This window comes from Melospiza georgiana, chromosome 1 (genome assembly GCF_028018845.1).
Source record: "Melospiza georgiana isolate bMelGeo1 chromosome 1, bMelGeo1.pri, whole genome shotgun sequence".
NCBI classification, from domain to species: Eukaryota; Metazoa; Chordata; class Aves; order Passeriformes; family Passerellidae; genus Melospiza; species Melospiza georgiana.
This window is the reverse complement of record NC_080430.1, coordinates 61,153,666-61,178,714: the sequence shown is the minus strand read 5'-3', so window position 1 is coordinate 61,178,714 and position 25,049 is coordinate 61,153,666. Positions and strand designations below refer to the sequence as shown.

Genomic DNA, 25,049 nt, shown 5'->3' with positions numbered 1-25,049 from the left:
CGATGGAATGAATGGGGTAACCACATTCCTTCCCTCCCCTCCAAACCACACTCCTCTGGATGTCAGCACTGGCACTGTTATTCTAACTCTCACTTTTACAAAAATATCCACAACTGACAAAGTTCACGGGTGACACTGACCATATTGCTGCCCTAATCTCCTCTTTCCATCAGCCATTGCCATGCGCTTTCTCATCTGCTGTTTTCATAGGTAGGGATAGGTTGGCATCCATGTGAATAATTTATAAACAGCCCACCGGTTGTTCAAAAGCCACCTGAATCCCAGAAGGTGACTGTGGCTTAGGTGGATATTTGAGGTTTGTGTGTAGCTGCTTGAGACCCACCTGTGGCCATCTGTTTTTCTCTCAAGCTTAATTGCTATGTAAAGAGCAAAAGCACTTTGGCAAACCTCACCATTTTCTCTAATCTGTGCTGCAAGCTGCTGGAACAGTAGCTCTGTTGTTTTTTATGAAAAAGATGCCATGCATAGCAGCAACATGATACTAATGGCAACATGAGCAAATCATTTACCTGACTCCTGTCTGTTGAGTGGTTAAGTGGAAGCCAAAAATAGCACATCCATTCCTGACCCCTGAAATTTGTTTCAAAAGCTCTGCAGTAACTTCAGCTCCCACTAAGAAGCTGGAAACGTTATTAATAATAGAAAGTCTTTTAAAAGAACCAGGCAAATTCACTAAGCCCACTGACCTCTTGCTTAGTGAATTCTGTGGACTGCATGCTCATTACATACAGGAGTCTCGCGTTTCGGATGTTCTTTAATTTACTATTTCTCCTGGCAAACAGACTGGGGCAAGAAAAGCTTCAGGGCTAGTTCTCAATGCAGTTTTTATAATGTGGCCTTCACCACAGAATGCTGTGCAGAGTGTTACTTCTGCATCAAATGCCACGACAGGCTGAATGGTGCCATAGGCATGAATCTGCTGAGTGCTTTTCTGCATTCTTTTTTCCACAAAATGAAAAATACCAACCTCTCTGCTAACTCAAGGAGTTCCACAGCCACTCTCTATCAGGTCCCCAGGACACTGGTCACCCCAGACTCACAGCACACCCAGGCTGCCATCAGACTAGCCCTCCTGTGAAGCCCTGCTCTGTTTCAGAATATCTACACTAGCATTGAAGTTCAGATTATTCTTGATTCTCCCCACTTAGTGTGTGCTGCTCAATACTCCCCAACCAGGGTCTTTCTGCAGGAGCTAAGCTGAAAGATGTGCTTCAGGCACTAATGGGCTTTGAGTCCCTGGGAACACACCACAGCTACACTGCAGAAAAAGCTCCTGAAAGACAAATGTTGGACCCACGGCACCATTTTGCTCCTAATGCAGACATAGCCATCCTTCACTCTTTGGGCTCTGATCCACTTTGTAGCCAAAGTGCTGCAATATGTGCATGGCAAGATTCACAAAGCATAAATTCTACTGACCTGGATGCATGTCTGCAGAGAAAGTTATTGTGAAGTTGGTGAGTGGGGCTGGGAACTTACTGTACACCTACTCCTCCTGTAGACCACTAGTAGGGATAATTCACTCCTCCCTGAAAAAGGCATATTCTCCTTCAACAAAAATTTAAATGCTACTTTAGAGCACATTAGGATCACCATGTTCATAAGCCCCCCAGACAATGCTGGATGATTAAACATTTATCTGAATGAACTTTCAGAGTGATTTTATTAAACTGTTTTAAATTCTATGTACTGACACTTGAAATTAAGAAAGATGTAATTTTTTTCAAAGTAAAGTACAATTTACTGTTGAAACCTTAATTCTGAGTCAAAGAGCCAATACAAGAGCTTGCCTTGGTTTAATGATCCACATCAAGAACCTGAAACTAGTGAACTTGGCTTAATTTTTTTTTTCTGAGAACAACAGTGCGAATAAACCCCACAAAATGATATTATATTATATTATATTATATATATTATGATATTATATTATATTATATTATTTTTCTGTCACTGGCCTTGATTTTCAGCCAAATGGATTAGGAGAACCCTTCAGACCACAAAGCCTGTATTGAAGCAAACATAATACTTTGAGGTGAAATGTTAAATTTACACAATGAAATGTATTTAAGAAGCAATTTTTCCCAAAGCAGGGCAGGATCAAGCTTAACATTGTTGGATTCATTTTCCATTTGTCTGGCTGCCTGACCATATATTTATTCAGTAATTATGCTTTTATCTCAGAGTGTTGGGTGCTTATGTTTGATTTGAGATAAAAAATATAATTTCCAAATTGCTTCCAGTTTATGTTCTCTATTTCTTCCCTTTTATAGAATGTTTTCTGCCTTGGTCTTTTGAGTGGGCAAATCCCCACACTAGCAAAATGCCTTTTCAGCCTGAGCACAGCTGCTGGGATTTTCCTATCAACATGGAAGGAAACATATGTAGATTTTTACCTCCAAACCTCCTGTTGATTTTTACCTCCAAATCAGTATGTGGATTTTTAGCTCCTTTGCAGACAAGCAATCTCTGAGCACGTGGTGTGGCATGCAGTCAGTGCCAGTTCCTGGGCTTGGCAGCTTGGTCAGATCTCTACAAAGAGACAGTTTTCAGCATAAGTTTGCATCTGACCTGGAAAAATTGAAATATAACTATACATGTTGTTGTCGTAAGGCTCCAGTTTTGCTCAATGTTAATACGTATACTGGGTCTCATTTGCAAATCAAAGAGCCAAGTAGCTAAGAGTTTCTTGCTTGGCAGAGTTACTCTCCCCTGACCCTCCCCAACACCATGACTCTGGCAATAAACAGACCCAGAAGAATATAAACTCCTTTCTACATAATAAGTTTTCTTTTTCAGGGTAGGTTTGCATATACTACCTTAAAATTTAGTTTAGCTATAATTGGAAGGTGACTTGTACACTGTTTGTTACGACTGTGCTCCTGCAACTTGAGGCAAGAGATTACAGAGATAGAAATTCATTGCTGACTCTCAGCAAAATGACAAAAAAACAACCTGATATCTAACAGAAGAGGAAATACCAGAGCTGTAACTCACAGCAATATTATTTCCACACAAAAAGGATACAGAGTGTTCACAAGCGATCACCACAACAGCTATCACCACAGTAGCTCTATTACATCTTCTATAACTTGCTTGATTTCTTTTTGCTTTCTTGAATTTAACTTTTGTGATTTTCCAACCTAATTTCTCCTGAAATAATTTTAAAAATTGTTATTAATATATAAGTATCTCCTGCTTGCAGCATGTTATATAATTTATACAAATAGTCTGCAGAAAACTCTAAATTTGATACCTCTTTATACAGAAGAAAATAAGTACAGAGAAAATATTATATTTATGTAATATATACACATGGCCATATTCATGTAATGTATACACATAGCTACTGTTCTAATAGATCTAAAATATTTTGCACATGAACAGGACTGCAAATAACCTGAGGGAAAAACTACTGCATCTGCTGTCATTGCTACAATTATATTACCCTTGCCTTCTGCATTGTTACCTGCAGTATAATTTCTTAGCTCTTGTTCCAATCAGCTGCCCCAAACAGAATTGGTTGCAGTCATGTAAATAGAAGTTCAGCTTAATTATTTCCCTGTTTGAAAAATCACTTATACCTGAAGCAAGTGATGCTCCATTTCCCTTTCCGGTTTTCCCTCCCTTCAGCTACAAAAATAATTATCTCCATGACACGTACCAAAATTTTGCTATCTGCCTCTCTCTCCCTGCAAAAACACACTCAGCAGCACTTTGTGACAATCAATCAAAAGCATTACAATAATAGTGTTCAACACAGTCTTCACAGACATATTCACTTATCCATCTCTGGGATTTCTGTCTGCTATGAGAGCTGAAGAGTGGGAGTCAGGCTTCCAGGGGCTTCCTTTTGTTCCTGCCACCACCTCCAAGGAGCAAGCTTCTATAACCATTTCCACAGTCTACACACACCCCAGGTGTCATGGCCACTATCACCTTTGTTTCCCTTTTTGTGACACCTTCTTTTACGTAGAATCCTCTTTCTAACATATAGAATTCACCTCCTGCCTGATGCCACGTTTTTAGGCACATCCTCTGCAAAAGCTTCCAATTCCCTACTTGGTCCCTTCCAGGCAGATGGGCATGTACCAGTTTGCAGCTAAAACAACTTGCCTGACTGGGACACCAGGGTGAAAGTATAAAATTCCAGCTTTAGTGCAGATTCTTACTGCCTCTGCCCATATACTATTTCTTTGGTCATTGGTGAACTAATTTAACCATGGTGAACTAATTTAATAGGTTCTCCATCTGTAAAACATATGTACTTACATGCATAAACTCTTAACCCTAAGACTGCTGATCCCAAATGAGTCCTGAGAAGCTGAATATATTTGAAGAGGGCTTATTGACACTCAGATGAAGCATCTTATTGACCTGTAAAATAGCTTCTGGATGACACAAACCCTAAACCAAATTCATCAATACAACAACTGAGACGCTAAAATAATCAAAACAAATCAACAACAACCCCACAATTCTAGGAGTTATTCTGTTGTGAATCAAAAGGAAAAGGTATATCCTTTCCCCTTTCACAGCTCTGGGATAATATTCCAGCTTTACTCAGATTTCAGATTTTAAAAAACCCCTAAAGTATTGCATTTAAATCTGCTTTTTTTGCTTTACAAAAGTTGGTCTTGGTGAGCAGTGTAAGCAAGTGGTTTAATGCTTATTACAGTTTAAAATTTCTTAAATATGCTTTCTAAAAACATTTAAGCATATTTAAGAAATTTTAAAATAATTGAAGAAGTGAAACAGAGGTAGGCTTTGTCTTCTACATTTGCCATGTCACTGCCACTGAAGCTGCCATCTGTGGAACAGAATGGCAATAGCAACACTAATGGGATGGATTGGAAAGAAATGGGGAAACACACCTGCAAAGCATTTAATCATACTCCTCTGAAATTTTTGGGACTTCAGATGGTAATTTCATTTGAAGCAGGACCAGGTCCAAGTAAAAAATTAAATTTTTGAACTGGAAGACTGATGAGGCTGCACCCACATAAAGAGAGCTCCTCACAGAAAGCCATACAAATGTGTTTTCAATTGCAGTAGAAAGGCATGACTGCAAACCAAACTCAATTTTATTTACTCCAAGCAAGTCCAGGAGGAAGAGTAAGAAGAAATGGTTGCTGTCCCAATCTTCTATAGGCATGGATATGAAACAAAGCTGCCAATTTACCTTTTGTGGCGCACTTCTAGATGTGAGGGTCTTCAGGAGGATTGGAATGGTGCCTGTAGCCTCCCTGCTGCAGCTGTGGTGCTGTGTGAGTCGGGAATAGCACACATGACATGGCCTTCAAGGAACAGGAGCACAAAGCAGCACCAAAGCAAGAGCACTGAGAGAAAAAGGCTGGAGCCAGAGACCCAGTTTTCAACAAAAGTAATGCCAAGACTGCACAGTTTTGATCCTGTCCAAACCAATTAACTGCTGCATGCAACCTTTTCCCTATCTGTTTAGAAAACTGGAATTGTATTATTTTAAATGGTAAGTGGCATGGACCCCATAAATAACATTCTGCTATTGATTTTCAATTTTACTCATCACTATCATCTGTGAAGTAAAGGAACTGCAACTTAGTGGAACTGGGGGGTGGAGGAGACGGTATACTGTTTAATATTTTGGAATTATTAAAAGTAGAATTACATCTGTCCAGTCATGCTGACTCTTCACTTCTGAGGATGCACAACTAATCTCCAGTGCAAGCTGAAAGGTAACCTCTTAGAAGTGAGATCCTAATCTCCATAGCCTTGTCAAATTACTTATTGGGCATTAGAGGGGGAGGGGGAAAAAAGGAAATACCTACCTCTGTGTATTTCAGCACAGATTATTTTGAGGAAATACAAGCCATAAGCAGGTGGGATAAATCCATGCTAAATAAATAAATAGAACTGGCACAGAAAAGTAACTGCACAAAAATCTTATGCCAGGGGGAATATGTTCCAGGCTATCTGTGCTGTCAAGCAGCAAAAAAAATGAAAATAAAAAGGTCTTGCTGTATGAGAAAGACAAGTGGTTTCAAATAGTTCTTTAACACCAATACGAACAAGGTCAGATTTTGTGACGCCTGTCTCGCTTCCAGACTTCAGTGGGAGAGCAGAGGGGGTTGATTCATGGAGATCATGCAAGAAGCAGTGCTGAAATGGAGCTGAGAAGGCCATGAGCAAGGTCCTGCTTGTTTGTCTTTACATAATGCAAGACAAACATAATATGAAATGAAATTAGAAGGCAATGCACTTAATTGCCAATTCTTCACTGCTATCTTGAAAACCAAATACTTTAAGAGCAATGAATTGTTCCCATGAAACTTGGTCGATTTTGTAGTGGTTGTAAGCAATAATTACTAAAACCCATGAAATGCATATACATGTACAAAGAGAATCTCCATAACAGCTACAGATACTATAGGCAGAGCTATGTCCTGCTCTCCCTTGAGACAGAGTTGGCTCCTTGCGGAGACAAGGGGCTGCCTGGGACTGACAGTTTCTGTCAAGTTTGACCTAACAAATTCTTGCTCTTGATCCACTAACTGAGAAAAGCAACTAATTAATACACACATAATCTTTGCTTCAATATTAAGAGGCAAAAATCATGACAGATGACAGAACTACCCAGAATTTTCCCCAAGAGGAAAGGAAGGAAATTTTTTTTAAAATACACCAAAAATTAAAATTAATGAATGCCAGGATCAAAATAAAATAAGATAAAATACGATAAAATAAAATAAAAGTGTTTAGACTGACAAAAAACTGGATTCAGGTACTAGCTACAGAGGCTTTTTGAAAAAAGCTGACAGGAGATAAGAGACACCTCAGGAAATGCATTTCGATCCTTACAAATAGGTTGTAAGGATCCTAACTACAAATAGATTGTAACTTGGTACCGATCGAGGTTTAGCGGGGAGGCGGGAGGAGTCGGGGTAGAGCATCCTCGTTACTAAACCTATAAAAGTTACGAGCGTGGTTACGAGTGTGCTTTTGGTTTGCCCGGTGAGCGGCATCCTGCGGCGGTGTACATGCGGTGTACGCGCGGGCAGAGCCTGAGCACTCACACCGGCATCCAAAGGCTTAACCTTCCCCCGAGCGCCCGCTCGCAGATCGGGGACATCCAGCAGGGCAGTGGTGTCTCCGTCCGACCATCTGTGAACGCCGCTCCCCACTTTGCCCCCCGAGGGCTCCTGGCAGCCCCGGCACACACGAACCCGCTCGGGACGGGGTCGGAGCCCAGCCGCGCTCTGCCGGAGCGCCGTCCCCGCGGGCTGCCGGCCCCGCTCCGGCTGCGCCGGGCAGGGGTAGAAACTCGGGGAAAGGGCTCTCCCCGCCTTGGGAAGCGCCTGGCCCGCCCCGCAGGCTCGCTGACAGCGCTCACCTGCCGGCTGCACGGAGCCGCCCGCGGGCTCGGGGCTCGGAGAACTCAGCCGGGAGCGCAGCGCAGCCAGCACAGGTCGGCGCCCGGGAGAGCGCGATCGCCGCCTCAAAGCGCGTCGCGGTCGGGCTCGGGATGAGTGCTTGGGCAGCAGCGGGGCCCGCGCTGCCCCGATGAGGGGACGGGGCCGCTGGTTAAAGACATGAACGATAGATGAGCGCCGCTGCCCGGCCAGGACGGAGCCCCCTGAGGCTCGCAAGGCGGCCGGGGCAGCGGCGCTCCGGGGCGGGGGGGCCGTGCCCCGGCGGCAGGCGGCGCTCCGGGGCCGGCGCTGGGGCTGCGGCGGCGGCGAGCGGGGCCGCACCAGCCGGAGCGAGCGGGGAGCCGGGAGCGGGGCGAGGCGATGGAGAGGGGAGCAGCCGGCGCCGTCCCCGGTCCCGGCCGGGAGGAGGCAGCGCCTGAGGTGAGAGGGGCTGCGGGCGGGCGGGCCGGGGGCACCCGCTGGGCGAGGGACTGGCGCTGGGTAGCGGCAGCTCCGCCGGTTGTTTGGCCGGCGGCACCGTGCGCGAAGTTGCCGGGTCCCGTCCCTGCCCGGGCCGTGTGCGGAGCGAGGGGCGCTGCCAGAGCCAGCGAAGCGCGGCCGCCCCGCCCCGTCCTTGCCGCCTGCCCCGGGCTGGGCGCTCCCGCGGCCGGCTCGGCCGTGCCCTGCCCTGCCCTGCGGAGAGGAGCGGAGCGGAGCGGAGCGAGCGCGGCCGGCCCTGCCCCGCACCGCGGCCGCCGCTGAAGGTACCGGGGCTGGGCGGGGGCGGCGGCGCCGGGAGCTGCGCCGGGGCACGGCCGCTGCCCTGCCCGGACTGCCCCGGAGCGCGGCTTTGCTCGCTTGCCTGCTTGGGGATTTCGGGCGGCGATTCGCTTTCCTTACAGAAGCGGAGTGTGCGGAGCTGTCACTGGAATGACGGTGGTGTGCCCGTGCATGGAGCTGCACAGGGGCCCCAGATCCTGTAGTTTTGCTTAGGCAGAGCTGCCGCTGGTTTCCCGGGTCTTTCTCAAGGTTTATGCAAAATTGAGTCTTTAGTCAGGCTGCAACATCTCCTAACGTGATTATGAGTTTCAGTTTGGATCCTAGGCAAAATTTGCTCTGAATAGGCAAGGCATAGTTAATGTTTGGTAAATGCATTACTGTCAATTTGAGTGCATATTATTAGCATGATCATACCGTAAATTCTGAAGAAATATGGAGGGGCTGTCTTTATTCAGGTCTATACCGTATGGTTTGAATATTCCAGTTTTGGCACTGACCCTGAAAACAGTGGTTAAGGTTTGTCCCAAAGAAGAAAGTACCTGACCATAAGACTCTTGACGAGCCTGATCACTTCCAGTGGAGTCTTTTTGGAAAGGCAATCTCTCCTTTCTTTGAAGCACTTGTGCAGCAGATACTTTTGCTAGAAAACTTCTTACTGCATCTCTCTCCCCAGGGTAAAATTGGATAGGTCCATAAAAAGTGGCAAACCTCCACCTGAGGGCATTTTTTTAGTTCAGCCTGAAGCACCAAAGTTTATTGAGAAGAAAAGCTGTCTTTTGAGTCTGCTTATCCCTCCCCTGGCTATTTCCATGCTTCTGAAATGACTTGAGGGTGACCTTCAGAGAAAGAAGTCAGCTTTGCTCAGAGGTTTTCAAACCTTTTATTTGTCCTTTGTAAGGCTTCTCTAAAACAAACAAGCAGAGCATTTGGAAGGAAACCTATGATTGAATATTCAGCAGTTCATTTCCCTTGGGTAAAAGCTGATAGATGTTTTCACTTGTTTTGGAAAAGTTTCTAGCCAAGCAAGAATGATCTGATTTGACACTGCTGAAGTAAATAATGAGGTAAGGCAAAGGAAGGTAGTAATTTTTTGGTACATCACTCCTGATGTGTGGAAACAGGGGTTAGAAACTGGGTGAACTGTTGTAGGGCTTCTTAAATATACTTTTATTTTGGTGGGTTAATCAGTGTATCAGTTTCTGTGAAAACTCAAGACTCCTGCCTTTTAAAAAACATTAGCAATATCACTGGATATTTTCAGGCAGTGCATATCTGAGACACTGAGACACTCGCCAAGAGATGAACAGCACTTGGCCCTGTGCCTCTGGGCTTGTGCCTAATAATACATTGCAGGAGCACTGCATTAGCTGTCAGTAAATGTTTGCCTTCACTTCGGGCTGAAGTACGGAGTGGCTTTAAAACAGCACGGAGAGAAAAGTTTCAGCTCAGTTTTTAAATGTGACACAGCCCTTTGTATGACTAACTTTTGGTTCTTGGATCTATTGTCAGGGTCCCCATTAATATAGCCCAGCTTTGTTTATGTGGCTTTGGTTTTGAAAACCTAAAATGCATGAGTTTATTTCTTTAATTTCCCCATAGTAGCTCTGTGATGATAAAACAGATCAGAGAATAGTTTCATTAGAATTGCATTTCTTTGCTGAACTTAGACAGGACTGTGATAGTCATATTCATATTCCCCTTTGTCATTGTGTTTGATTCTGGGAGAAATCCTTTTAAATGCCCAACTGTGATTTTGGGACACTGTAAGAAGTTACCCCCAGGTAATCAGATTGTGCCTCGCACTGAACCCAGCACTGTCTGCAGTCAGACAGGATCACTAATCAAGCCAGGGTTGGATGGATTTTTTGACACTGTGGAAACTCTTGGACTTCTCCAGCGTGAGACCAGACTAATTGGAGAAGCAAGAGCCAGAAAAGCTGGTGGGAACTGAGGATGCCCTAGCTGTAGCTATGCTAACATTGTGCACTGGTACTCTTGGTACAGGGTGAGTACCCAAGTGGGGAATTATTCCAGAGTATTGTCTTCTGAATGCTTGGCATAGCTTTTAGCTTGTGAACTTGCATGCACACAGCTATTTGATTGCTTTTTTGAGCGATTAGGGGAAAGACTGAGATGGATTTGAACCCTCTGTCCTCAGATTGTTCACAAGAAAGAAAAAGAGGCAACATTTTAAGACTGAATGAATGATAAAAAAATAAATGTTCAATTTAAATAGTATTAAGAGAAGAAACAGGAAACTGGAGATAGTGGAAACTCCAAATCTTTTAAATGTCTGAGTGACTGAGGAGCTTTTCTCTTATTTTAAAAATTACATGGGCAATCAAGGACCAGTGTGTTAAACCTGTGATACAGATGGGTTTCAGTAGAGGGTTCAGAAACTTTCAGATGCATGTAGGTGATAAGGATTGACATTATTTCTTTTCAAATGTTTTTTCAGCTCTGCTAAAGACATGAAGAAACCTATCAGGTCTGGTGCAGTACCTCTTTAAATACTCAGTGTGCCTTGAATTGCATGGAATAACTTATTTGCTCAGTTAAGACATTAGAGTTACCTGACTCGTGTGTTTCCCTACTCAGATGAATGTCTTCATCAGATTCTAAGAGGTGCCATAATCAGCCAAGGGACTTCAGTGCTTTGTTTGCATCAGGCATTTTAAAGAACCAATTAGTTAAACCTGACAACTTTAAGTTACTTGGTACTGCTTCCCTGGTGTATACTGCCTCTGCACCACACGCATGTTCCATTTCAAGGCAGTTTCGCCCCATGGAAAGTCAGGGTCTGTTGCTTCTGTTCCTCTTGTGTAGTGTTTTACCTGTGAGAGACTTTTTCCTTGCTCTTCATTTAGTTTTGTTCTTCACTGGACTGAGATACAAATGCCAATTCAGATTCTCTGCACTGTGGTTAAATGGTGAGCTGAATAAGAAACAATGTTTGTGAATGCTCTGGTGCTGGTCATAGTGCCTGATGAAAGAGCAGTGGCCTTTCCCTGACTTCCCAGCAGAGAGGATGGACACTCTCTATGCTGTTTAAGATGAGAGAGGGGCTAGAGTCACCCTGCTTTCTTAATATTGTCCTTCTGCCCTTGCCAATTCAAAAATCATCTGTGATGGTTTACTGAATGCTGGTGTGCTTTAGGATGAGTGCTTTACCTCTTCAAACTTCCAGTGCTTTCACTAACCTTAGGTGATGAACAGCAATTTCTGGAGCATTTTTCTTCTTATTAAATATTTAAAATCTTTGTTTTTTCACCCTGGAATTAAGATAAGAAGTATGCAGTCTCCCAGCTTCTTAACATGAACTGGCATCTTTGGTAATTGTTCAGGTTCTACCAACAAATTTGCCATTTCACCACTATTTGGTGATAAAATCTAAATCTTTAAAGCAAGTTAGAGGTTAGTGGTATTTTTTCCAGGTGACATAAAGCTAAAGAAGGAATTTAAATTACTGTAATTGAATGAAGCCACTATAGTCTATTCCTATTCCTGAGTAGAAAAGGTCCCAAATTATTTCTTTCTTCTTCTCTTTCAGAGTTCTAAATAACTACTTTAAAAATAAGGGTAATTAAGACTGTAAGCTGTGATACCAGCTATTGGTCAAAATAAATGTAAAACCAGTATGTTTGTAGGCTACCTGCACAAACAATGGTTCTCCATGCTGTGTGTCTTTCGGAGCTCTCAGTAGAACCTGCGATGCTTGTTGAAAACAAGAGATCCAACTAAAGTGTGTTATATTAGAGTTCTGCATAAGTTGCAGGAGATAAATCAATGTTTGACAAATGAGAAAGGATATGAGCATTTAAAAGAAAAAGTGTACTCAAGATTCTAGGAATATTAAAGCAACCAAGATGAAACAAAAATAAAGCATTAAAAATGTATCCTTTCAGTGTTGTTTCAAGAAAAAGAATTACACATGTTGGTGTTTAAGGAGATTATTCTCATCTTCTTATTCAGAGCTTTGTGTTTCTTGAAGATACAAATAATATTTAGACGGAGATGGTACCCACAAGAAGCACTTCGTAAATATTAATGTTGTGGGGGATTTTTGGCAATTGAGTTAGAGCTGTTTGTCTCAGCCATATATAAATGGTTCTGTGAACAAAATAAATAGACTGATACCAACTGGACAGGGAGTAATGGGTAAGATCCATCTTTGTCTGTGTGCAGAGTAGTGCCAGGATGCCCATTAGGGAATGGGAGCAGTTGGGGCCATGCTGGTGATACCCTTCTCTGCCTGAATTTCCTCATTCCTTAGGGGGAAAAGGGTGCTGAGACACAGCAGGATCATAGAATCACTTAGGTTGTGAAATCTCAGGATTTCTGCTGGTCAGAGTGACTCTTAGATACATACAAGTCTGTTTTCCCAGCCCGGCAGTCGAAGAAGGAGTCAGGATTCTACTGTTTTCGTTCTCAAGGTTGTTTATTGTTTCTTATCTGTAACATTCTTTCTCTGGCCTGCCAAGGTCTGTTCAGCAGGTCAGACAGAGGCGCACACTGACCTCCCTAAGAGCTGGTGTTGTCTTTTATACTAAAAACAAAGTGTACATTATTTACGATAACTAACCTATCACCTATGCTAGACAGTGAGTTTCTACCTTAAACCAATCCAAAAGTGCCTACATCATCCAGAAGTTGGAGGCTAGGGAGAAGGAGAAAGAAGGACAAAGCATACCCAAATTCCTCCATCTTGGGACTCTGAGTCCCCATACTAAAAACCCCAAAATTCTACTTTTTCACCCTGTGATAAATTCACTGTCATTCTACCTAAATTTTCTTGACTTGTAATTCTTCATATAAAGGTGGTAATTTGCTCCATGGGTCAAAATCAAAGGCACAGGGGTCTTGGGCTCTGTGCCAAGGTCTCTGCCAGGGCCTCCAGTGCTCCAGGGCAGCCAGAGTAATTTCCTGGGTTCTGACAGTGAAAGACCTTTAAGATCATGAAGTCTGTCTGATAACACTACCAAGCCCACTACTAAACTGGTTTTGTTTAGTACACCTGGGATTTGACCGTGGTCCTCTGGGAGCTTTGGAGAGGATTTATAAACATGTTTATTTGTTTATTATATATCTCTTGCCATCTTGCAATGTTTGTTGGGGTTTCTTATAATATTTCTAGTCAAACACATTTTTGGGATGGACTGACAATGTGACCAGTTTCCTAGATGTTCTGTGTAGCAGTTGTGTGTTGGCTGTGAACCGGATTCCTCAAATCATCATTTTGTGCACATTTGCTCCACTGAGTTACAGGATATCTGTGATTTTAAAATGTTTAAAGAGAAACTGGACAGATTAAGGAGAAAGGAGGAGAAGTAAACTAGATTTAGGATAAACCATCCTCCAGGGATTTGGCACAGCTGTGAGAATAATTTTTTTTTGTGCCTAGGCCTGTACTCCTGAAAACTAAACCTAACTTGTTCAAGTCTGGCACATTTCTGGGACTTTGGGATTTTGTCTGTCCAGGATGTTGAACAGAACTGAATCCTGAAATAGACCTCATTTCCACTCATGTTATAATTTCTCAAGTTAGAACTGGACCTATACTACTGCTTTTAAATGTTTGTCACATCAAACCAGCTTTAAGTCAAGGAAATATACTGCTTGGATGCCCATTTGTCTGAAAACAGGTATCTCTTAGTGCAGATCTGCTTACTTTGGTGACTTCGAGGGTGTAAACAATTGCATCCTTTCAGAGTCTCTCCCTTTTGCCTTCTCTTCCCCTTTGGTCCCTGCCTTGCTGTGGCTGTACATGGATTGTGAGCCCTGGTTTCTGTGCTGTGTACAACATTCCTGGTTCGGGTGGCTTTGGCTTACTGGGCTGTTACTGGCCTGAGCTGGAATTGATTCGCAGCTAAACTCTGTTTACAGCTGAAGCAACACTGAACTGCATGAGCAATAATATAAGAGCATCACATTCAGAGTCAACAAGAATGGGAATGTGCTGGTTTAACCACACAAATGATGTAGATTACTGAAGGGACCAATATGTGATTCCCATTAATGGGTCTAGGTTGTGTTGTTTGCCCGAGTGGTGTAAGGCAGTGTCGTCCGGAAACCTGTCTTACTGTCTGAATGTGGTTATCATAATGATGGACAGGCTTTTGCAGTGTATGGAAAAAATCTCTAGGTTTTGTTTGGTTTTGGACTTTGGGGGTTTTTGTTAGGAGTGGGCGTTAATATGTTTCTAAGAATAAGAACCAGGATCTTGCTTTGGAAATGAGGTGGAAACAATTGCCAGAGAAAGTGCATTGTCAACACTGTGAATCATTGAATTCACAGACTGAGCTTGAGGGAAGATGAGGGGTTTTTGAACTTCTCAGAGTGAAGTGTGAGAATCCTTGGTACTCCATGCTGAACAAATTGTAATGGATGTGAGGAAAATAGTTGTTTTCTTTCAGATTATCAGTGCAATTTTTTTCAGCTGGTAAAACCAGGAAGCCAGATCCTCAATGGAGACTCTGCAATCACAATATGAATTAATTCAATGAAACTCTGAGTGAAACTCAAGCCTCTTTAGAGCTTTTCAAACATTATCCCAAGACTAAAGTCTGTATGGGTTAGAATTCTGCTTTATTTTTACCTATCAGGATGAAATTTTTGCTTGGTTGTCACAAATTAAATCTCTTGCCTCACAAACTGCCTTTGATAATGTTCCAAAGTTAAGGAACAGCTACTTGAAAAAGCAGATATTTCCCAGGAGATGGAGACCATCCCATAAATTTTAGTTTCTAATTCTGACATCAGAAATTATTGCTTTTGGAGATCACTATAATGTGCTCCTGGTTAATGAAGATTGTTGTAGGCCATCAAGACTGATTCTTGCAGTGAAATTGCAGTTATACTTTGATGGCAGAGACCTGCTGTGTGCCTCCATGGATGGTCTAGTACCACTTTGTTACCATTAGTGGACCTTTTGCCATCTTTTCAGATTGCCAGAGTTTGTTGTTCAGTTGAGCTGTTAAATTTGATTACAGTAATGCACGCTGATGTACATTAATGCCTGTTGATTGCAATAATGCATATTGATATATTTCTGAACTTACCTCCATGCTCAGAATAATGACCAGCCTTACCTGCCAGGCCTCAGCAGGCAGGGAAGCCACAAGAGGCTGGTCTGTGGTTTCTACTGATGTGCATGAGTATGCTAACTTTGAATGGTATCCTTTATATGATGGCTTTCACTGTAGAGGAGCACACAGTAAAATCATGACCCTGTTATGTTTAATCAGACAGTTTCTGTGACAGTACTCAATAATATATTCATTCTAAGTTCCCAGCTAAGTTTTAGGTTTTTTTCTGGCTTGCATTCAGTTGAACTTGTGTTCATTATTTAAGGGAAAGTCGTATCAATTCCTTAAGAAAGTCTCCTCTATTCAGCCTATGAGAAGGCAGGAACAACTCTAGTCACACTAGTTCTGGTTCAGATAAGATTGATTTGTTTTAAGTTCTGTACCTAGAATAATTTTATTGCCATGTTCTTGTCTGTTGTGTTTTTCAAGGTCATTTATTCAAATTCTGAGGAGTAGTTTTTAATGTTATTATATACTGTAAAGTCATCAAAGGTGTTTCAGGAAGGACTTTTCTGAGTATGACTTTAAAGCCTGCAAAAACCTTTGCAAATATATATGGATTAAGGAAGCTGATCAGGGTTACATATGAAAGAGAGAAAAAAAGGGAAATTTTGAAAAGTCTTTTCATGACAAGTTTAAGTAGTCTAGAATGAGATATAAGGCTCCATTTCATATCTACTGATTTAGAACCAAAAGGCTGAGTCCTGTAAGGCTGGAAAACGCACAGCATACACAACCTTTTCTTTATCCACCAGAAGCAGCAGCAGCATACTGCCCAGGCTTTAGAGAGTCCCAGCATTTTGTGATCGTAGATTGTGAATATCCTCTTTCACATGTTTTTAATTCTTCAATGTAAATGTCACTGAAATATTTCTCAGTTTAGTACTGCATTTAGTGTTTCCCTAAAAGCCTGATTTTGAGCTCAGCCTCTCCTGGTGGTTGTGTGAGGCTTCACACCATGAAGGCTTCCTCTGGCATCAGAGGGACTGGAATTTGTTCTGCAGACTGGTGTTCAGGGCTCTTAATTGGGAGCAATTCCTGGCTGCATGGCAGGGAAACGTTCTTCTTGGCTGAGGTAAATCAAAGGAGCTGTCCAGACCTACCTTTGTGTAAATGAGAACATGTCTCAGTCCTGGGTGTTTGTACTTATATTTCTTTGTACCTGTACAGTGGTCTAGAGTTAAAACCCTCAGAGTTATGGATGAATAATATATCACTCTTGGACCAAGCAAGAGTAAAACTTCTGATTTCATTTCTTTCCTAGCTTTAAAATAAAAAATTGTGAAAAAATGTCATTCAGGATTAGACATTCAATGTCTAATCCTGAAATGCTTCACCGTTAGATCATAGAATTGTAGAATATCTTGTGTTGGAAGGAATCCACAAGGATCCTTGAGTCCATGGAAGCAGTTTGTTCTATGGCTTCTCAGTTTCCACTGCAATCTGCTGGTGTTCTTGCCTAATTGCTTTTCAATTAAAATAGGTGATTCTCACTTGGCTTTCTTCCTCTACTCTGAGTTCCAATGTGATGGTTCTGCACTTGGGTCAAGTGAGAGCAGCCTCAGGACTGCCCAACTTGGTCTGTTTGTAGACATGTATGATCTGGGATGCACTTTCCATTTGGAAGTCACTTTGGCAAGCTCTGCTTTTCTCCTGCAGGAAGGGAATCAGCATAAATACCTTTAAAACATGCACTAGCTTGGTCTTGGCACCGTAATACTGTGTCTTTTGTAGGTGAAAATTTTAACTGAGCAACTGCAATCAAAGATTGGCCTCTCCATGCACTATTCCAGTGGCATTGGAGAATAGAATAGTATGAGCTGGGAGGGACCTTTCATGAGTAATTCACACAAACTACTGAGTACGTTGGTGTCCTGAAGCTGATGGGCTCACAAAATGTAGGGGGTTTTGAGTGGGTCCTTATAGAACATTGTAAAGCCTTTTATTTATCAAATTTCATACACACTCTTTTATTTATCAAATCTCATTCATTCTAATGACTAGCTCAGGGTTCTTGTGCTTTGTCATGTTAATAAGTGCAGTGAATCATCTTTAATAACCATTGCGTTTCTCTGTAAGTTCTGATAGCATCTGTGGGAGACTGTGACAAATAATACCTGTTCCAATGCTGCACATGTGGGTATGCATGCTTTTTTGTTTCATATCAAACATGGCTCCTTGTTCAACAACCTACTACAATTCTAAATACTGGATTTTATTTTTTTTAAAGATTATCTAGAATTTCTTTATTCCTCAAATGAAGGGATTCACCTTTAGCTTAAGTGAGAGAAGACTGGTGTACAATCCAAAACTCATACTTTGATACTTTTTAATAAACTGGATTAATTGAGCTTCTTATAAAAAAGTGTTATAAGAGGGGCACATTACTCTATGCACGCATCAGCATGAAGAACCAGAAAGTCAGATGAGGATTTGTCATGTATAGTGGCAGCCACGTGATTCTTTTCTGAAGCCTCTGGACTCAGCATTTCTCTGGGCTCTTTCTACTTCATTCTTGGTCAAGATTTTTCAAGCACATTCAGACTATTGAAGTTCAGTGACATGATTCCTTCCTCACTTTTTTGCCTCCTTGGCATCCTTTATACCACTCTTGGCATTCTCAAAAGAGAATTAAAGAGAAAAAGTATTAAAGAGAAAAAGTAATTGTACCACGAAAAGATTCTACTCTACAATTTTTAAGTTATTCTATGCATCACTGGAGATTTCTGGGAAAGCAAGAGACAGAGCTAAAGTTAAATTCAATAGCATAAGAAAGGTATAAAAGAAATCAAACCCTTTGATTTCAGAATGTAAATGAAAATGCAGCACTGGGGTTTAGGGGCAAACTTCTCCCTAGAGTGGGATACATCATGAATGTGCAGGTTCCTTGAACCTTCCAATGAAGTGTTCTGTAACTACTGATTTTGTCATCCTGTTGCCACCTATGAAAGCTAGCTGAAATGCCTACATGGTCCAACTTTGAGGCATCCATTGCTGGAATTTAAGCTGGCTATTAAATGTATTCAGGTGGTCATAATAGAATGATCCACTTTCACTTAAAATAAGTTAGTGTAGAATTACCACAGACTGGTGTTTTGACTTAAAATACTGCTAGGTCAGAGTAGAACAACAGTGTTCAGGCTGTTTATCTGTACATTTTGCATTATTTTCTGTCCTCTGTTGTAATAAGTAAGAGATTTTCTCAATTCATTTTGTGCATTCACCTACCCATTCACAGAGATAACAGGTGTCACCTGAAATGGTTTCAGAGTCACCAGTTGCACATTCATGGGACTGTCTCTGAATAAAGGTGTGGGTCCTGTCCAGCTAGGATCTGACAATGCCTGACTTCAGGTTTCTGAATTAACTCCTCAGTCCCATGTAGGGGCTGGATGAAAGGCAAAGGCAAGAGGGAACATGACATTTTGCCCTACATTGGTGATGGTACAGAGCTTGTGTCTCATACAGTGATAGTGAGGATGGAAGATAATGAATGAGTGTGATAAGGAAAAGTGTGTCCCTCTGCCTTTTCCATAATTTCATCCAAGCCAACTGGTAAATGTTGGAGTGCCAGGAAACAACATGTGGGCGTCCTGGGATCCAGTGATGGATTTTAACACATTTTTGTGTTGCTTATTTTCCAGTGTTACATTTTTGCTATACCAGTGGGTTCTCAACAGCACAGGAATAAGTACATTAGTACACTTATGATTAGGACTTTGTAGTTATGTAAAGGCAATCTCATTTATCAGGTTTTATTTCCCACCCACATTCCATCCTCTGGCTTTTATTATTTTTTTGAGTGGAGCGGCAGGCACAAATGTGAGGGGCAAGGCTTTGGTAGTTTTGCAGGGGCAAAATGTGTGGAAAGTGATGCCAAAGTCCCTTTGGAAAGGAGGACAAGGCAGGCAGCCAGGGGGGTTAGGAATGACTGCTATGAGCTGGCATGCAGGATGTGGCTGGAGGGAAGGCTTAGGTGAGACTGCAAGAGGGAGGTCTTGCCTGGAGTTTCATTTCAAAGCTTTTTGAGCCCGGGAAAGGCTGGGAATGGTTTGTGAGCAAGCTTGGCTGAAAGAGCTCCATTATTGCACTAGACAGTGCTGACTCCTGATTGGCACTGGTGTCACAGAACTCTTCAAGGAGTCTCTCTTGGTACAGAAGGTACCACTCAGCCTCAATGACACATACTGAAGCTTTTGTTCTTTTTAGCATGTTATAGGGATAGATTTAGGCTGGGCCTAGCAGAGCTCATCTCCCATTGCATCTCCCCCTGCTCCCTTGATACAGTGCAAGGGAATCAGAACCACACTGGCTTCTCTCCACCTCCTCAACACTGCATGCTCCTCACAAGAAACCAGAAACAAAGAGTGTGTCACATGTCACTTGTGTCTGTGATTCAGCCTGCCAAGGACCCTCAAAGGATCATGTGTCCTAGTGCATCACCTGGTACACTGTGTGTGGAAAAGAGGCACCTGCTCCTCTGAGGGGTGCCTAAGGCACCAGAAACCTGTTTCAGTGGCTTGAGGTGAGGCAAGAAGACTTAATTAGCCTGCAACTAAGTAAAGTGCACACAGTTTTGGGGAAGGCTGAGCCAGCGGGCTGAAGCACACAGAGCTGGTTTCCTGCAGAGGGGATGCGAGTGAAGGAGGGATAGGCAGCAGCATATGGCAGTTCAGCTCTGAAAAGGAGCTGTGGAAAATGGCAGCTCCTTATTTAGCAGATCAGCTTCCTCTCTGGATGCCATGACTGGATTTTGTAGAAGACCTAATTCTTTCCTTGATAACTGAATGGATTTGGTCTGGAAATAGAGAATCTCATGGTGCCTCTAACTGAAGATTTTTTCTGGAGTGGAAAGACACTATCAATTTCAAGGCAAATAACATATGTTTGAGGAGAATTTTAGGAGGCTGCATATCAAGATTTTAGGCCAAACTCTGACAAAACATTTGGAAAGCATTTCAGAAGTAAGTAAATGCAAAAGATAGAACCATGGAGCGGGGGAGAAAAGTCTATTTACTTTCATCTGCTCTTTAGCTGGACAAAGTCAAAGGAAGATCTTTGCTTAATCACAGACATGTCTTGGAAACACCTGCAGGCTGAATCTTCGAATAACCTCCTTCCTCCTACTCTGAATGTTTGGAATGGGAAGCACAGGTGGGATGAGACTGGGGCTTAGGAGAAAGAGAAATTGTGTTTGTTCTGGCAAGCTGCACATTTTGTCATTTGAAGTTACGTTAAGGTCAGTCTTGTGCTCCGTGAGTCACCTGGAAGAAGTCATGGAGCAGTGCCAGGAGCTGGCAAGCTACTGATAGTAAGTAACTGACTTAATTACATTGATATAGTTGGAATAGAGCCAGAAGGCCAGATATGACAAAAATAGCTCAGTGTAAGTGACAGATTTTGTTTTCCTGTGCACTTTTATGGCCACATGCAGTTATTTTTCATGTTCCAAGTCAACATAAGAAGTACCAATTTTCAAAGCAAGAATTAGAGTAGGAGGCTTGCAGAATATTTCTTTGAATTTTGACTTTGCAGCATGTTGCTAGTCTAGTATAAAATTTACTGACCTCACCCTCCAGAAGGAAAAAAGAAAACAAAGAGATGCTGAAATATATATATCCTATTTGCCTTAGGCAAAGCAGTCAGGTAATGTCATTTCACTAAGAGTAGTTGAAAAAGTGATGAGGAGAAGAACTGTTCAGGAAGTGGAAAGAAGTATATATTTTTCTAGGTAAAGCATGCACTTCTGGTATTAGGGTTTGTATAGTGTGCCCAAGTTCTACTTCTAAGCATTGAATGACAGATGAAGCAAGACTGAGTAAGGCTAACTAGAGAGGTATGCTCAAAATTTGTGGTTGTATCTTGTCAGGGTGAACCTTATGTCCTTTTGCATCAGTATTGAATTTCAGCAGACCAAATTTTGAAAGGTTTCAGAACTGCCAAGGATAATGAAATGAGATCAGTCTATGGAGGGAAAAAAGTTGAGGGATCACAAAAAGTGCTGACACTTAATGTAGTAAACTGAAAGCCTAAGGGGTACACATACTACTTAGCAGGAGGAAAGAAGCCTAATCAAAAGACAGGAGGTTTGATACCAGTCCTTGTCCTAGAAGGTAAACAATTGTATGAGAAAGAGGAGCATATGGAAGGTTAAATGTAACTATTGCAAGTAGTCATTGGAAGTTTCAAAAGGTGAAATATTCAGAATTAAACAGAAAGAAATTGGAGGTTTAAGGTAGCCTTTATTGGAACTTAACTCATTGGAAAAGACATATATCTATTCTTAAAACTCATTGGTTTTAAGAATAGATACATGTCAGCAAAACAGAGTGATCCTGAAATAAATTATGAATGTACCAATTTTTGTGAATTATGAATGTACCAAAATTTGCTTGTTCTGTTTGTGGAAGCACATTCTGCATTTTATAATAGCCTCTGACCAGATTTATTTCCAGTGGATCAAATGTGATTCTTTTCATAAAGGAACTGAAAATGTATAAAAGGATAGCAATAATTTACACTGTTGCAACTTAGAATGTGTTTCTTAATGTGTAATATCCTCTAGATTAAATAGTCAAATCTTTGTTTGGCTTCTGGTTTGTTTGTTTACAGTCATTCAGGTATGAAAAATCTACATTTGACAGTGTACAGATGCATTTGAATAGCTGCACAGCTAATTAGCTGATACATTTATGTGGAGGTATTTTGAACATACAAATAAGGAGGTAGTGAAAATGCAACCTTAAATATAATTTATTCTTGCCACAGTTTTGATAATTTAAAGAGCTGTTAGTCTCTGTTTATTGAAAGCATCAGGAAAGCTTCATGTGTTGCCCTGTGTCCTAATAGTTACTCACCAGCCCTTTTGGGCTGGCACACCCAGCAGTGATCGAGGATGGAGAGCAGATAACAGCAGTGTGCAGACCCAGACATGAAAAGTCAGGGTCAATCTCAGCTTCTGAACCAAGCACCAAAGAAAGCTTGCCAGGTAGGAAGGTAATTAAAGTATTGTTTCAAAAATCAATTTCAAGGCCTGTGGGGATGAGATCACCATAGCTTTGAAATTAGGATCTAGGCAAATAAATTATAAGTTATTGTTTCCAAAATGCAGCTTCAGTAACCTGGATTCAGTTAACTTTTGACTTTATGGCTTAGATTTGATAGCTGAAATTGGGATGAAGTTTGCAGTAGATAACAATTGCAAGTCAATTCTTTAGAACATATGACAATGACTGCTGATTTATATAAACTATTTCACATAATGTAATTATGCAGGTGTCTGCAGAAGGAAAAATGGACCTGGTAATGAGGAGCTGGAACTGATGCATGGTGCGTTGATACTGCAAGACATTTATTTGGGGTGAAAGGGTCCTTAATACGAGGAAAAGTATGTTGCTCTAGCAAAGAATAGCTTGGAGAGAGAGTAAAGAAACTGTCCAAAAGGAGAAGAGATCTGCCAGATTAGTAAGAAAGATTATTAGATCTGCCAGGAAGTAAGAAAAGATATTGCAAGTGACTTCTTCACCTTTTCAGTACTAGGAAAGCAGCAGAAGCTAGGCTAATGGACAGAGGTGTTTTATTCATGCTTTAGAAAAAAAATTGAGCTCAAGATTTGATTGAGGGGATCACTCATTAAAAAGTGACATGGACATAAGAGAAGATGTCCATAAGGGAGGTGCTCATCAACAGCTGTGACGCTTTCAGGAGAATTTGAAATGATTATGTCTGTAACTTGTATCAAATTCCTCCCCACTGTCTGTCTGGGATGGCTTGTCTGGGGTTCTGCAGTCCTCATTGCTCCTGTCTTACTGGGTTGGAAATAAAGATGTTAAGGAAAGAAAGATGTGAAATGAGGTGGAAATGAGGCAGCATGTTGTCTATTCTCTCACCTTGTTCCCATCTTGTCCCTATAATCTTAGACTCAGTTCTCAAGAAGGCTCCTTTATAGTGGTTTCTATATTGCTTACTCTTCTTCCTCTCATTTGGTGGAACAACACAGACTCCAGTAAGTCTTGCTGAACCTGAGAGAGCATTATTTTCTCTGTGCAAAATCACAACAGTCTGAAAACCTTAACAGGTTTACATGCATCTGTCAATCTGCATCTTTCTGTATCGAGAATTAAAACACCTCCTAAATTTAGGCGTGTGTAGCCTGTCTGTACTGCAAGATTTCATCTGCAGTTTGTAGCTGTGTATTTATAAATCTTTATGACAGTCTGACAAACACACAATATCCAGGCATTCCAACACAGTGAGTGCTCACATGATGCCTGGATATACATTATGAAAAGTAAAGCTTGCTTTACTCTCATAGACTGGTGAATTAAGTGGCTTTGCTTCTTCTGTCATTGCAACAAATTCCCAGCTTTGTCAAGTCAGTGGGAATGCAGACTATGCATAAAACAGAGGCAGGAGAAAGCATGAGATTCTAATACATGAAAAGGATATTTAGGTGGTTAGGTTTAATTTATTTTTCATAGCTGGGCTTTGGTTTTGTATAAATGCAGTGAGTAGTAGAATTTCTATGGTTTGGAGGAAACTGGGACTTTTTTACTATGGTTCATAGAGGATGCATTTTCGTTTAAAACACTTCTACTTACCAGTCCAGGATCAGGAAGGCTATTTACTATTTTTAGAAAACAGCATTTATCCAGCAGCAGAAGAGGTAGCACCACTTGACATTAACCCTTTCACTGGCTTCTCTTTTTCTATTTGGCTCTTGGGTGTGTGTATGTGGAAGGGTGAGGCCCACCAGATTTTCCATAATGGCATTGTGTGACCATGGTATCTCCAAAAATAAGGAATAATTTGCACTGTTTTTCAACCTGTACACACGTTTGTACACACATTATAACTAAACACAGACTTATTTCCAGGTGGTCCCCATCACAAGTACCTTTAAATGAGCAAACACCTGATCAAGCTACAGACACTGGAAATTCACACGCATAGGCTGAGTACTTGCAAAACCAGTATCTGCAGTGATCACATTGAACTTGAGCACTGAGGAGTTATGCTCTGATTACAGATTCAGCAAATTGCTGAATGTGTTCAGCTTGGGTAAAACAGCTATATTTATTTAGTAATAAATATAGCAGCCTAATGTGAATCTTATGGAAACTTCTTCTAGGATAGTGTTTAGCTTTAATAACAGAAATTTTCAGGTTTACATGCACCAAAGCACGGTAGAAATCCACTATTTTTTAATAGCACTTCTGCTGTTTCAGTGAGTATCTCATCTGCATGGAGAGATCAGTTGGTCTGCAGCACTTGCTTTTGATGTAAGAGTGCCATACTGTAAAAAGTTATGAATATGGAGGATCTTTTGTCACTGCCAAGAGATTAAAAATAAACCCCAAAAGGCTCTGTGTGCAAAGATTCTCAAAGGACCTGTTTACCTAGGGTAGTTCTGGTTGCCCAAAGATGGCTCATTCAGATGTACTAGCACCTCATTCTTGCCATCCAGCTGTTGCTGTTGTGCCACATCTGCTGTCCTCAGATATGCCAAGGTGTCTCAAATTGCACTGGGTGCCTCTATGCAGGCACCAGATTCAAGCTGCTCATTTCCACTGGAAGCCAGTGGGAGCTGATGGCTGATTTGACCCTCCTTGGCGCTTCCTAGCCTTGTGCTCCTGCGGGCTGGAGCTGTGCCACAGGCATGTGGTGTTGCAGATCTCATATCTGTCATTTCCCTGCCTGTTGAGGAGAATGTATGGATATCTGCATAGATACACATATGAATGGGGGAAAATACAGCATTTTCTAGGGGAGTGTTTAT

General features: G+C 41.7%; 1 protein-coding gene across 2 annotated transcripts in view; it reads left to right on the top strand.

Moving 5' to 3' along the window:
• Nucleotides 1-7,415: 7,415 nt before the first annotated feature.
• The window catches only part of KCNG2 (potassium voltage-gated channel modifier subfamily G member 2), a 53,647-nt gene continuing 36,013 nt past the window's right edge, over nucleotides 7,416-25,049 (top strand). The window contains exon 1 of one of the 2 annotated variants that reach the window (XM_058030392.1): nucleotides 7,416-7,462. The gene's annotated coding sequence lies outside the window, so the exon portion shown is untranslated. Of the gene's footprint in view, nucleotides 7,463-7,813; nucleotides 7,848-25,049 lie in introns of those variants that run through there. The other variant, XM_058030384.1, reaches the window with a different exon arrangement.